Below are 15,314 nucleotides of genomic sequence, written 5' to 3'. Positions count from 1 at the left end.
GGCTGTGGTTGTTACAAAGGAACACAGGAAGTGGCCCCATATCATGATGTCTAGGACCCTGTCACTTTAACACAAGCTGCTCATTTCATCAGCTTCTGTGGAAACTCTGAGCCCCTGCGTGAACATATGTTGCATGTACTGGCAAAACATTAATTCTTCACCAAGATCTTTTGGAGATATAATAGGCGAATATTTACACCACACAAAACCATTCTTGTATGTTTGCTTACAAACACATTCATTATGCAAATAAAAACATAAAATCAATATGCTGGCCAGCAATATTATTATTAGGCCAAACAACCAGTGGTAGACCAGAACTGAGCAAATCCACTGTATTTATAAATCATGAGGTATATGCCAAAGGAACGTACGTGTCCCATCCCAATTGATACACACTGCTAAACATCTCTTCATCTTAACAATGAGGAAATGTTTAGATTCAAAGAACTAGGCTCAACATTGTCTAGAATGACAACGGTGGAGAGGCACTAAAACTGCAGTACATACAATCTTGTGCAGTTGGGCCTAGTAACGTATCAGCTACTAGGTTTTATTGTCCTAACTTCATAGAACAAACTGATTGTAGAGGTTGACTGGTTAGTATGACCAGCTGTACCTTATTCTCCGTGATCCAGTTGAAGTAAAAAGCACCCAATGGCTATTCTCCATATTTAAAAAGCACACATGTACAAGAATATAGCATATACTTTGCCAAAAAGAACATTCCAAAGGACTCAAAAGTGTAACTAAGGGCAAAACTGTTGTTTTTAATAATTTTGGATGCAGTAATGGCGTGTTAGAACCCCTCTCAGTTTGTTTTCGCCACCTGTTCCCATTGGTGAGATTCACCCTCTCTTGTTTGGATGAGAAAACAAATGCTATGCGGTTAAAGTCCTTTCACTCTCATTGATGAGAACAAAAAGTAGACATAAAGAGAAGGAATCTTCCTAATAGGGCACATACAGCAAGAAAAAAAGCAAAGATGTCCTAACCCCTCTCTTTTGTATCCAGAACAAAAAAACACGTCACACTCCGTTACACTTTCTTGCAGTGCAATACAAAAGTCACATATAAAATGGACATATTAGGCAAAAAACTGGTGGCTAGAGATGAACCTTTAAAAAAGGTAACATGAAAGGAAAAGGCTAAATTTAGACGGTGGATTAACACAAGAAGACTTTTTATGCCACTGTCTGAGTAAGTCAAGTTTCTTTTGTCGATACTCTGTAGCACTTGAAAAGAATTTCTGCATACATGTCTTCATTCCCCTAATTTCACCTTCAATGCCCTTTTAACGTCCCTCTAAGACTGCACAATGCACTAGCTGTGCCTGGTGAAACTTCTTACTCTGTTGTTGCTCAAAATGTCATTGCTCTCGGTCAAAATTACATGTGCGACATATTGTACAGTCATGCTGTATGTCGATGGGGGGATTGGATGAACCCAAATTGGTGTTAACATCTGCTGAACTTTGGCTTAAATTGGTTTCTTTGCTTTGAAAACAATTAGACGGTGACCAAACGTTGATTAGCTCAGCCCTGACATTATGCTGCTGTTCTTGAGACTGGCTGATTTCATCATTCTTGTCAGATGCAGAGAAAGTGACATCTTGAACATCTGCTTCCGTAGAAAATAGTAGGATGTTTCCTTCCTTTGTGGGGTCATCTGAAAGAGAACAGAGACTGAATAAGTCGAAGTTGGGCCATGTCCTCCCCTTCTTAAATACTCACCCAAGTCTATGATAAATCCAGTGTTGGCCAACCATGCTCCATAGCCACCTGTAGAGCAAGTCTGCAAAAAGAGCATTGTATTCTGAAGGAGGGAATAGTTCCTCCTGTCAGCATACAATAGGGCTGCAAGGGAGAACCCAGCATTAACATTAAACATGCATCTATAATATTCGCAATCACAATGTACTTACCTCTCTTGTTGCACAAGTTATAGAAACCTTTGATTAGCCCTGTAACTGTCTCTTCATGGATGCAAGCTACCAGCGTTTTCTCATATTCCAACATCTCAACAGATGCTTGTAATCTACCACCAGTTTTTTTGCCTAGAAGAAAAGAAATAAGCAATGAAGCAAACAATTTAGACATCCAAGATGTACAGTAGAAAAGATGAAGTGCCACAGTTGATTCTTAACTCTGGGGTGCTATTCCCACTGTATTGACCGCTCGGCTAATGATTTTCCATTGCTTTTTCTTCCATATTTATTAACTTTTAAAGTGATTGTAAAGTCTTGTTTTTTTTCTTAAAAAAATAACAAACATGTTCTACTTACCTGCTCTGTGCAGTAATTTTGCACAGAGCAGCCTGGATCCTACTCTTCTCGGGTCCCTCTCTGGCTCTCCTGGCCCCTCCCTCCAGTTGAGTGCCCCCGCAGCAAGCAGCTTGCTATGGGGGCACCCAAGACATGGAGCCACAACCTGGCCCCACCCCCTCTCTCTCTCCTGATTGGCTAATTGATTTTGATTGACAGCAATGGGAGCCAATTGCGCCGCTGTCTCAGCCAAAAAGGAGGGGAGTCCCAGGCAGCTTAGACACTCCTGCAACATTGCTGGATAAAGACTGGCTCAAGTAAGTATGAGTGGGGCTGAGGGGGGCTCCTGCACACAGAGGGTTTTTTCTTTATCTTTATGCATAGAATGCATAAGGATTACAAAAAACCTTCTGGCTTTACAATCCCTTTAAACATGTGGAACCCAACAACTTGTCAAACACAAGAGCCAAATGCTCTACCAACGCCACATTCTCTGCATACGTGAACTTTAGATTTCATTGTGAAAAATCTGACCATTTTCTCTTGTTAGGGGTACTGGCTATTTGCTTGCAACTGTTGTCACTGGAACATTCATGAGGTCTGCTTTTCATGGATCTTGAGAGAGTGGGCTTTGTGCAAGTGTCACTGCTGTCAGTTGAGGGTTCCTCCACACAGAGCACCCTCATCATCCACTTCTGTACTGCTATCTATGTAGTTGACTTGGGTAAGAGTTAACTGTAGTTTTTTTCTTTCTTGAGTAGTGGGCCTTTGGGACTCCTCTTCTTCATCACTTGCCAAGATGGTGGAAGCTTGCAAATGACAGATTTGCTGAGAGATTTACAGGACATTAAGAACATGGAGTACTTGTTTGACTTGAGCATTCTAAGTGGTTTAGACTAACATTGCTTTTGTTTCTTCCAGATGAGCGAAACTTGCAGAGTGACCTGTGGATTCCATGATGGCTTGCTTTTCAAACAACATTGTTTTTAGGGCACTATGAAAAACACAAATATGCTTTTAAGTTGCTTAATAATTCACTTTCCATGTGACATAAAAATAACAACTATTGCTTACTATAAACTTTTCTGGTTTGACCAAGCCCATGCTTCCTGCATTTTTTTTCTTGCATAATACATCCTTCAACTACAAGAGAATCACAAAGTTAGACAGAGTTAGATGTGGAAATGTGAAATATGTTTGTTTGGACAGGTGTAAATAACTTCCCAAGAATGCAGTCTGACTCTAATTTTGGGCATTATCCATCCAAAGGTGTTTTTCCCCTTGGGATTTTCCGTAGAGAATAATTATGGCATCTAAAAAGGAAAGAAAAATGAAGATGATTATTTCAACCTGAAATTCCTTCAAACAACGCTAGGTACATACATGCCAAAACTAGGCATATAGTACACATGAGAGAATTTGAAGACATATGTTATAGGATTGAAAGGAAGCTGTCATGACTTACCTCCACAACATGCTTTCTGGTTCCCCTGTCTTGCTCCTGGCCTAATTTGGGATGTTCCATCTTTTGGACATAATAGAAATCTGTTAGTCCCAAATTCTGGACATGTGCATGTGAAGGTAGGAATAACAAATACATACTTACATTGGACCATGGATGCTTTATGGATGCAGCCAGGGCCGCTGATAAGGGAGTACAGCCAGTCCTCCTGTACTGGGTCCAGGCATCATCAGTTGAACAGGGGGGCCTGGGCACCTGCTGAGCAGTACTGCCCTATTGCTGACTATTGTGCAGTGCTGCAGGCTTCCACTTTTTTTTTCTCCCTCCAGCTGCGCTGCAGGGGGATCAGTTCTGGAATCTATGCTTATTGTTTTCTGGGACTCCTATGTGCCTCTTTCCCAGAAAGCCTGCCGGTTTCAAACAGGGGGGTTATTTCAGGATGGTATCAGGGGGCTCACCATCCTGAACGAATACAGTGAGTGATCGGTACTGTGAGGGTGCAGATATTGCCTCTGTGCCATTATTCACTTGAATGGGTCTTGTTCGGCTTGTTTGGGGTATAATTTCTGCCATTGCTGCAAAACATAGCATCACGGTCGTTGCATTTTAGCAAATATATGATTTTATATTTTCAGAGAAGAAGGGGCCTATCAGGTAGGCTGTATGGGGCCCTGTGATTTCTATCAGCAGCCCTGGATAAATAAACTTGTGCCACAAGCAAGGGATGCACCAGGAATGAGGCAGATAAAACAGAATAAGCATGTGCCGCAATCCAAACCTTAAAGTGTATGTGCTAAGACAAATGGGTGTTGAAAGGCATACCATGTGCTCCTCCAGATCAAGAATGTTTAGCTTCACTTTCCACTGCTATCTCTCACTTCTGCCAGTTCCCTGAGAAGTGTGCACCGGAAAAGAAATACCACATAGTTGAGCGCAGAAAATACAGCAAAAAACACGGGCTAATAACTCATGCAATATTTTAGGAGATTTTTTGGGTGAAAGCCAAAAAACTTTTTGAAAACACTGAGCAGTATTTTACTGCAATTTTTAAGGGGAACAATATCGCTTTTTGAATGGAGCCCAGTGAGATTAGTTATCCTTTCATTTTTGCTTTCATTTTAGTGCCTAGTATGCCTAAAATGCCCTATTTAGCAATTCATAATTTCAGTTTGAAAGTTTCCCTTTTATTTTTAGGCTACCGAGCATAAGTTTTATATAAAAATTTTGAGCACTAGTCAGCAGCACCCTGCACTAAGCACCAATTGACCGCTCTGTGTTATTAATTTGCTTACTCTAGTGTTCTACAGACCACCTGTCTCAAAATGCTGACTTCATGCTTTAAAAAGAATTGCTTCATACAAAGATTGCAATTTCCATGTAATCAATTTAAAAAGAACGTTTAAAGTAAAAAGCTTTATAAGCATTATGATTTACTTAGAATAAAGAGTATTACCTCCAAGTATTTCTTACATTTACTGAAGTCTATATGCAGGAAATGGCTCGGGCAATTTAGAATGGGCTTCATATGTGGCTTTTTTTTAACAAAAATGTTACAGTGTGGATGAAATAAAATGTATTTTAGTGAAATGATTAATGCTGGTTAACATGCAGAACAAGTGAAAAATGGCCAACTTTAATAAGGAGCAATGTAAAAAATGCATTGTATATAGCAATCAATCATTACTTTCAGCCCTGAAACAATAGGTTGAAATTTGATTGGCTGGTTTGGTTCACCGCACTTTGTACACATCATCGTGGCTGTCATCAACCTCATCCTCATCATCATTCTTACTGCCAATATTCACAATGCACTAAAGTACCTACTCATATTACTTCCCTCCCTGCACATAATGCTGCCACATTTTTTTAAATGTCTTCTCCACTTACCTGTACATGATCTTCTAAGTGGTGCTCACACGTCTTCTGCAGTCCATGTTGTTTTTCATCTATCCTGGGCAGAGTTGAGCCGGGTCCACAAATTAGATAGAATGAAGTGTATACTGCCAGCAATGCCATACTAAATCTTCCGAGTTAGGAGCCAGGACACTATTCAACCATTCAAGTTTCTGTAGAGGACATCTTGTTTACAGGAGAAAACAAGTATTGCAATGAAATCTGTATTTTTTTAGGGGTTGAGATATTAAAAAAATGTCTAAGTTGGTGTTGGGTTTTAAAGTTGAAATATGTGAAATTGTCAGTGGCTGATTACAAGGGACTGTCAAAGACATCTGCTGGCAAATTTAATGCACAGTATTGTTCTATAATTCACATAGAAGCTACTCTGCAGACAGTCCCAGCCAAACCAGCCAACCAGAGACACCAGGATATTACCTAAAATGGTTGTAAAGCCACTATATTATGATGATACAATCCCCTCTGTTAAATAAGGACATGTGTTTTGTTGCTGATTTCTACCTAAATTCAGAGAGCGCCTCACGGAGCTCATGTGACTGCTTACCACGCTCCTTTCCTGGGCTAACAGCTCCAGCGGACGAGCGGAGAACTCCCGCTGATGTCCACCGGGAGGACAGGAGGAGAGAGATGAACAGTCACGTGAGTGCCGGGAGGCGCTCTAAAATCAAGAAGAAATATTTTTTTTAAAACACATGCAGTGGGGCACATGCCCTTATTTAACAGAGGGGATTGTATCATCATAATATAGTTTTATTATCAGCAAGAGGGGAGGGGCAGGCACTGTTACAAACTGACTGGCAGGGAGGGGAGGGAGAGGAGGACAGAGGAGAGTTGCAGATGACAGAGGCATGCAAAATGACCATGGTGTCAGGGCTCAGCTGCCTTGATAAACTGTGGTCAGTTCACAGGTGGGAGGGAAGAACCAGGCAGGATTAACCAGGTATTTTAGGTTATACAAAAGGCGAATTAGACAGCACAGGCACTGCACTGTATAACATGCTTTAAGGGAAGCATTTTTCTTATTATTTAATTGTTTTTAGGGAAACAAACACTTTTACCTCTTAAATACCAGGCCTAGTTCTGACATTTGTATTTTTTGCTAGAAAATTACTTAGAACCCCCAATTATATATACATATACAGTATCTCACAAAAGTGAGTACACCCCTCACATTTTTGTAATTATTTTACTATATCTTTTCATGTGACAACACTTTTCATCTCTTCCACAAGCAGTCGTATCAGCAGGGAGCATTGATAGTTTCAAAAAACTATTAGATGGACACCTTAAAGACCACAACATACAGGGGTATACAATGTACGGTTAAAAGCAAACACACACATGCATCATAGGTTGAACTGGATGGACTGATGTCTTTTTTCAACCTCACTAACTATGTAACTATGTAACTATGTAACTATGTAACTAAGAAATTATACTTTGCTACAATGTAAAGTAGTGAATGTACAGCTTGTATAAAGTGTAAATGTGGTTTTATCACTCTCACTCTCTCATACTGGTTACTGTAATTTCAACATGGCACCTCATGCAAAGAACTCTAAATAAAAAATAAATGTATGCTCTACATAAAGAAGGACTAGGCTATAAGAAGATTGCCAAGACCCTGAAACTGAGCTGCAGTGGTTTAACAGGACAGGTTCCACTCAGAGCAGGCTTCACCATTGTCGACCAAAGAGGTTGAGTGCATGTGCTCAGCATCATATCCAGAGGTTGTCTTTGGGAAGTAGACGTATGCGTGCTGCCAGCATTGTTGCAGAGGTTGAAGGGGTGGGGGGTCAGCCTGTCAGTGCTCAGACCATACGCCGCACAATGCATCAAATTGGTCTTCATGGCTGTCATTCCAGAAGGAAGCCTCTTCTAAAGATGATGCACAAGGAAGCCCACAAACAGTTTGCTGAGGACAAGCAGACTAAGGACATGGAATACTGGAACCATGTCCTGTGGTCTGATGAGACCAAGATAAACTTATTTGGTTCAGATGGTGTCAAGTATGTGTAGCAGGAACCAGGTGAGGAGTACAAAGACAAGTGTGTCTTGTCTACAGTCAAGCATGGTGGTGGGAGTGTCATGGTCAGGGGCAGCATGAGTGCTACTGGCACTGGGGAGCTACAGTTCATTGAGGGAACCATGAATGCCAACATGTACTGTGACATATTGAAGCAGAGCATGATCCTTTCCCTTCAGAGACTGGGCCGCAGGGCAGTATTCCAACATAAGAACGACCCCAAACACAGCTCCAAGACGACCACTGCCTTGATAAAGAAGCTGAGGGTAAAGGTGATAGACTGGCCAAGCATGTCTCCAGACCTAAACCCCATTGAGCATCTGTGGGGCATCCTCATGCATAAGGTGGAGGAGCGCAAGGTCTCTAACATCCACCAGCTGGGTGATGTCATCATGGAGGAGTGGAAGAGGACTCCAGTGGCATCCTGTGAAGCTCTGGTGAACTCCATGCCCCAGAGGGTTAAGGCAGTGCTGGAAAATAATGGTGGCCACACAAACTATTGACAATTTGGACATTTCCACTTAGGGGTGTACTCACTTTTCTTGCCAGTGGTTTAGACATTAATGACCATGTGTTTAGTTATTTGAGGGGACAGGAAATTTACACTGTTATACAAGTTGTACACTCACTACTTTACAATGAAGCAAAGTGTAATTTCTTCAGTGTTGTCACATGGAAAGATATAATAAAATATTTACAAAAATGTGAGGGGTGCACTCACTTTTTGTGAGACACTATATATATATATATATATATATATATATATATATATTTATATTTATATATTTTTTTAGCAGAGACTCTGGAGAGTAAAATGGCGGTCATTGCAATATTTTATGTCAATATAATAACGCAATTTTTTTGGACAAAATACACCTCACTGAATTTAAAAAACACTGAACAGTAAAGTTAGCCCAATTTTATTTTATATTGTGAAAGATGATGTTACGATAAGTAAATTGATATCGAACATGACACGCTTTAAAATTGCACGCACTCGTGGAATGGGGACAAACTATGGTACTTATAAATCTCTTTATGCGACGCTTTAAAAATGCTTATCGGTAAGTTTAGAGTTACTGAGGAGTTATTTTTCTAGAATTATTGCTCCCACTCTAACGATTGTGGCGATACCTCACATGTGTGATTTGAACACTGTTTACATTTGCGAGCGCACTTAAGTGTGGTTTTTCTTTGGCATGCGGGGACGGAGGCGCGTAATTTTTTATTTTTTTTATTATTTATTTTATTTTTTAATTTTACACTGTTCCTTTAAAAAAGTGCCCCAAACCCCTCCTCTGCATTTCAAAGTATTTAAAACACCATAATCTGCATTTTTTAATACTTTGGTTTTTTTTTTAAATCCGCGCCATTGGCTGCCGAGCAAACCGGAACTGACATTGTGACATTACTACATCAGAGACCTGATCAAAGCTGATTCCGGCTTCATTCGGGACTCTGGCCAGCCAGCAGGTGTGCAGGCTGGTCGCTCAGGTCTCCTGGTGGGACGGGAGGCAGATCGGCGGAAGGGGGAACATCTCCTTCCACAGCTTGTGATAACAGCCAAGTGGCTGCTTAGCGGCTTGTCATCACATGAAAGCCGACCGTTTGCTCTAATAAATTGTATAGGGGTGATGCCTCTAGCTGCAGGCATCAGCCCGGTACAACCACTTCTTCAAAATGACATACAGGTATGTGATTTTTGCAGGAAGTGGTTAAAGTAAACCTGTCATGGAAAAAAATAGGGGAGAGGTGCATTCACAGCTATTCACCTTTAACCAATACTATTACCAGCTGACCCGTAAGCTTTGAGTCACTGGAATAAAAATTCAGATCAGCAATGGCAGGCATTTGCACACTTGTTCTGTGTCAGTGACTCAAAATATTGAACAAAAGAAGATCACCATTATAGCCAGGCACCAATTTCAGACGGAAACGGCATGTTTCTCTTGTAACAGGTTTCTCAAGGTAATAAAAGCTTCCCATGTCATGTGTATATTCTTGCAATGCTACTAATGTCATTAGCCCCAAATTATTAACATACTCCTCTCCAGTACATTCTCTTATACACCTCACACAGTTACTCCTTGCTGGTAGAGAGAGAAAACGCAGTGACAAGGATGGCTAATAATCCACTAAGAATTTTTAGTGCAGAGAGTTCTCTACTAGGGATGATCGAACTTTTGAAAAGTTCGGTTCGACCAGAACACCCGAACTTCCCGAAAGTTCGGTTCGGATTTCAGAACCCCATTGAAATCAATGGGACCCGAACTTCTGGAATAAAAAAACACAATTTTTAAGCCCTAAAACCCAATAAATGCCCCTAAAAAGTGCCTAGGGTTCTGGGTCATGCCCCAGGGACTATTAATCACACAAAAAAAAGTTCTTAAAAATTGTCGTTTTTGATAGAGAGCCAATTATTGAAAAAATTAAAAAAAAAAAAAAAAAAAAAAAAGAGATTTCTTTGGATTTAGTGTCTAGGGGGTCTAAAAGGTGTACCTGTGAAGTTTCAGCTCTGTAGCATGTCCAGAACCAGAATTACAGCATACCAAACCTTCAAAAATGACTTTTTTGCTTAACCGCACCTTTCTTTTGCTCCTAATCAACGGCTCAGCCAATGTGTATGATGGGGACATAATGCAGTGCACTGGGAACAAGATTAGAGTTTTTTTTGGAAAAAGGTGCTGTCTCTTTAAATGTGCATATAATTAACGGGTGTATTTCCACAATGGGGCTATTATTACCAAATGTTTCAAGAAGTCCAAAGATGTATGTAATTGCACTTTATTTCATGTAAAATGGTGTTTGGTGCACTTTAACTTGAATTCTCACAAGAAACAGACATATATGCACGGATACATTGAGGGTTAGGGTTAGGGGTAGGGGCCACAATGTAGTGCACAGTGAACAAGATTAGAGATGTTTTGGATGAATACTGTTGTCTCTTGACTTTGAATAGAAGTAAAAGGATGCTTAAAAATTGGGCATTTGGTGGTGCGGACGATGCCTTGACACCATATCCCTATGAAAGTGCTGGTAATGAAGGCAATAATTGCCTTTGTAAGGAAAAAAATTACAATGATATGCATCTGTGTGACAGGTGCGCAAAAATTGTTGTTTGGGTGTTGGCGGAGCCATACCACTGTAAGCCCAAAGAGCTGGTGTTGAAGAAGGCGTAAAAATTATGAAGGTGTGCACATGTGGAACAGGTGCGCAAACATGGTAGTTTTGGTGTTGGCGGAGCCTCCCCACCATAACCCCAAAGAGCTGGCTTTGAAGGAGGCCCAAAAATTGTAAAGGTGTGCACCTGTGGAACAGGTTCGCAAACATGGTAGTTTTTGTTTAGCATAGCCTCCCCACCTTAACCCCAAAGAGCTGGTGTTGAAGGAGGCCCAAAAATTGTAAAGGTGTGCACCTGTGGAACAGGTGCGCAAACATTGTAGTTTTTGTTTTAGCATAGCCTCCCCACCTTAACCCCAAAGAGCTGGTGTTGAAGGAGGCCCAAAAATTGTAAAGGTGTGCACCTGTGGAACAGGTGCGCAAACATTGTAGTTTTTGTTTTAGCATAGCCTCTCCACCTTAACCCCAAAGAGCTGGTGTTGAAGGAGGCCCAAAAATTGTAAAGGTGTGCCCCTGTGGAACAGGTGCGCAAACATTGTAGTTTTTGTTTTAGCATAGCCTCCCCACCTTAACCCCAAAGACCTGGTGTTGAAGGAGGCCCAAAAATTGTAAAGGTGTGCACCTGTGGAACAGGTGCGCAAACATTGTAGTTTTTATTTTAGCATAGCCTCCCCACCTTAACCCCAAAGAGCTGGTGTTGAAGGAGGCCCAAAAATTGTAAAGGTGTGCCCCTGTGGAACAGGTGCGCAAACATTGTAGTTTTTGTTTTAGCATAGCCTCCCCACCTTAACCCCAAAGAGCTGGTGTTGAAGGAGGCCCAAAAATTGTAAAGGTGTGCACCTGTGGAACAGGTGCGCAAACATTGTAGTTTTTGTTTTAGCATAGCCTCCCCACCTTAACCCCAAAGAGCTGGTGTTGAAGGAGGCCCAAAAATTGTAAAGGTGTGCCCCTGTGGAACAGGTGCGCAAACATTGTAGTTTTTGTTTTAGCATAGCCTCCCCACCTTAACCCCAAAGAGCTGGTGTTGAAGGAGGCCCAAAAATTGTAAAGGTGTGCACCTGTGGAACAGGTGCGCAAACATTGTAGTTTTTGTTTTAGCATAGCCTCCCCACCTTAACCCCAAAGAGCTGGTGTTGAAGGAGGCCCAAAAATTGTAAAGGTGTGCACCTGTGGAACAGGTGCGCAAACATTGTAGTTTTTGTTATAACCAAAATGAGGTTCTGTGAACGTAAAGAGAATGAGAGGAGGGTTTGAGGGTGGCACTATGGTCCAGGCTTAAACTGAGGCTCAACTGCCACATCACAACGATAGCTTAGTCTACAAGGTCTGCATCAGGTGCATCAAAGCTTGATATCCACGACTGATTCATCTTAATGAATGTCAAACGGTCGACTGAGTCGGTGGAGAGTCTCGTTCGATGGTCTGTGACGAATCCTCCTGCTGTGCTGAATGCCCGTTCCGATAGGACACTGGAAGCAGGGCAGGCCAACAACTCCATGGCATACTGGGCCAGTTCTGGCCAGTGGTCTAATCTTAAGACCCAGTATGCCAGTGGATCGGATTCGTCACATGAAAAGCCCTCTGTGTCACTTTGTGCCCTCACGTAATCGTCCACCCTGTGATGCAGACGCTGTCGATGCGATGTGGCAGCTGAGAGGCCTGGGCGGTGAGGACTAAAAAAAGACCGAAAGGCATCCGTCAACCGCACGCCTTCTCCAACGCTCCTCTCGTGACCACCAGTAGAATCCATGGTAGGTTGTCCCTGCCCCTGCAACCTACGGGAGTCGGGGAACATGTTCACCAGATTCCTCTTGAGACTGTCCTCAAGGGATTTGATCCTGTGGACTCTCTGGGTGGATGGGAAAAGCTCCGAGACTTTACACTTGTACTGGGGGTCAAGTAGGGTGGCCAACCAATAGTGGTTAGTCTCTTTAATGGCCTTGATTCTGGGGTCCTTTCGCAGGCTCTGGAGCATGATGTTTCCCATGCGTCGCAAATTAGCGAAGGCCTGAGAAGCTGACTCCTCGGGGTCACTCATAACGACATTATCTTCAACGGGCTCCTCCTCCTCCCAGCCACGTACTACTCCAAAGTGTCCCGAGGGAGTCAAACTAGGCCTTGCAGATTGCCGCATGTCTTCCTCCTCCTCCTCCTCAAACCCTGCAAAAGTTCCCGCAGAATTGTCCTCCTCCTCCTCTTCCACCCCTGGATCCTGCTCGGGCCTCTGGGAGCTAGGCATAATGGGGTCAGGATTCTCAGGATAAAGGGGGCCTTGAGAGGCAAGGAAGTCCTCCTCTTCCTCTTGCTGCTCTGCCTCCAGTGCCCTGTCCATAATGCCACGCAGAGTGTGCTCCAACAAAAACAGTACCGGTAGGGTGTCACTGATGCATGCGCTGTCCCGGCTGACCATCCTTGTGGCCTCCTCAAATGGCGAGAGGACAGCGCATGCATCCTTAATCAAAAGCCACTGCCGTGGTGAAAAGAAGCCCAGGCGCGCAGAGCCAGTGCTGGTGCCGTACTCGCATAGGTATTCATTGAGGGCCCTCTGCTGCGTGTACAGGCGCTGCAGCATAGCCAAGGTGGAGTTCCAGCGGGTGGGCATGTCACAGATGAGGCGGTGTACCGGCAGGTGAAACTCGCGCTGCACTTCGGCCAAACGTGCAGTGGCACTGTACGACCGCCTGAAGTGACTGCACACCCTTCTTGCCATCCTTAGCACATCCTGCATTCCCGGGTACGAGTTCAAAAACCGCTGTACCACGAGATTCAGGACATGCGCCAGGCATGGCACATGGGTTAACTTTCCCTGACGAAGGGCGGCCAGGAGGTTTGACCCATTATCAGTAACCACCATCCCTGGCTGCAGCTGGCGTGGTGTCAACCACCTCTGGGCCTGTGCCTGCAGAGCCCCAAGAATCTGAGGGGCAGTGTGCTGCCTGTCCCCTAGACACACAAGCTGCAGCACTGCGTGACACCTTTTGGCCTGAGACATAGAATAGCCCTTTGAACGTTTACGTGGTACCTCATCATATTCAAAGGACCATTCTGCAGAGGAGGGCATGGAGGAGGTAGAGGAGGAGGAGCAGGAGGGGGTAGAAGTGATTGATCTACCCGGATCAGCGACACCACCAGTTGTTTGCAGACGTGGGGGCAACACTGGCTGCAGCACCGAGCCCTGGCTACAATCCCTTCCGCTGGCAAGCAGTGTCACCCAGTGAGCAGTGACAGAAATGTACCGTCCCTGCCCATGTTTGCTTGACCAAGTGTCAGCCGTCAAGTGTATCTTACGGCTGACTGACTTGGCCAGGGACGACACTACATTGCCTTCCACATGTTGGTATAGGGATGGCAGGGCCTTACGGGAAAAGTAATGCCGACTTGGCACCTGCCACTGTGGAACTGCACATTTTGCGAAGTCACGGAAGGGAGCAGACTCTACCAGGTTAAATGGTAATAGTTGCAGAGCCAGTAGTTTAGCCAAACTACTGTTTAGACGCTGGGCATGTGGGTGGCGGGGAGTATACATTTTTTTTCATTCCAGCATGTGTGGAATCGAAATTTGGCGTCTAGATGTTACAGCTGGTGGTGTGCTGGAGGTAGATGCAACACTGCCTGCTATATCATCATCCCTGCCAGTGGAGGCTGCCAACAGGTGACGAGTGACTATAGCAGGGCCAGGAACAGACTGATGTGCAGGTGGAGCAGATGGAGCATGAGGAGGAGCGCGAGGAGAACTAGGAGGCCGACTGACCGATCTTTGGCCCTTTTGTGGGTTCTTTAAATGCTCCTGCCAACGGGCCGAGTGGTGGGTTGTCAAATGCCTGTTTAGGCAGCTTGTACCCAGGTGTTTGACATTTTTGCCACGTTTTATACCCTTCTTACAAATATTGCAGATCGCAACTGTTTTATCTGCATGGGATGTCTCAAAAAAGGCCCAGAAGGTGAGGTGTGTATAGTGGCCCGGGAGACAACAGGTGCGGCCTTAGATGGAGTAGGCCGTCTGCTCTCCCCTCTTGTTTGCTCTGCCTCCTCCTCAACCTCAGACCCAACATCTGATTCCATCAAAGACTGAGCATCAGGCCTGGCCTGGGAGACAACAGGTGCGGCCTTAGATGGAGCGGGCCGTCTGCTCTCCCCTCTTGCTTGCTCTGCCTCCTCCTCAACCTCAGACCCAACATCTGACTCCATCAAAGACTGAGCATCAGGCCTGGCCCGGGAGACAACAGGTGCGGCCTTAGATGGAGCGGGCCGTCTGCTCTCCCCTCTTGTTTGCTCTGCCTCCTCCTCAAACTCAGACCCAACATCTGACTCCATCAAAGACTGAGCATCAGGCCTGGCCCGGGAGACAACAGGTGCGGCCTTAGATGGAGCGGGCCGTCTGCTCTCCCCTCTTGTTTGTTCTGCCTCCTCCTCAAACTCAGACCCAACATCAGACTCCATAAAGGACTGAGCATCAGGCTGGAGTAGATGGCCGACACTGTGGTCAAACAGCTCAGCTGACTCCTCTGCCATGTCTGAAGTTGGGTCTA

This window comes from Pelophylax lessonae (genome assembly GCF_965119305.1).
Source record: "Pelophylax lessonae genome assembly, chromosome: 1".
In the NCBI taxonomy this organism is placed as follows: Eukaryota; Metazoa; Chordata; class Amphibia; order Anura; family Ranidae; genus Pelophylax; species Pelophylax lessonae.
Note: the sequence above shows the minus strand (reverse complement) of the source record.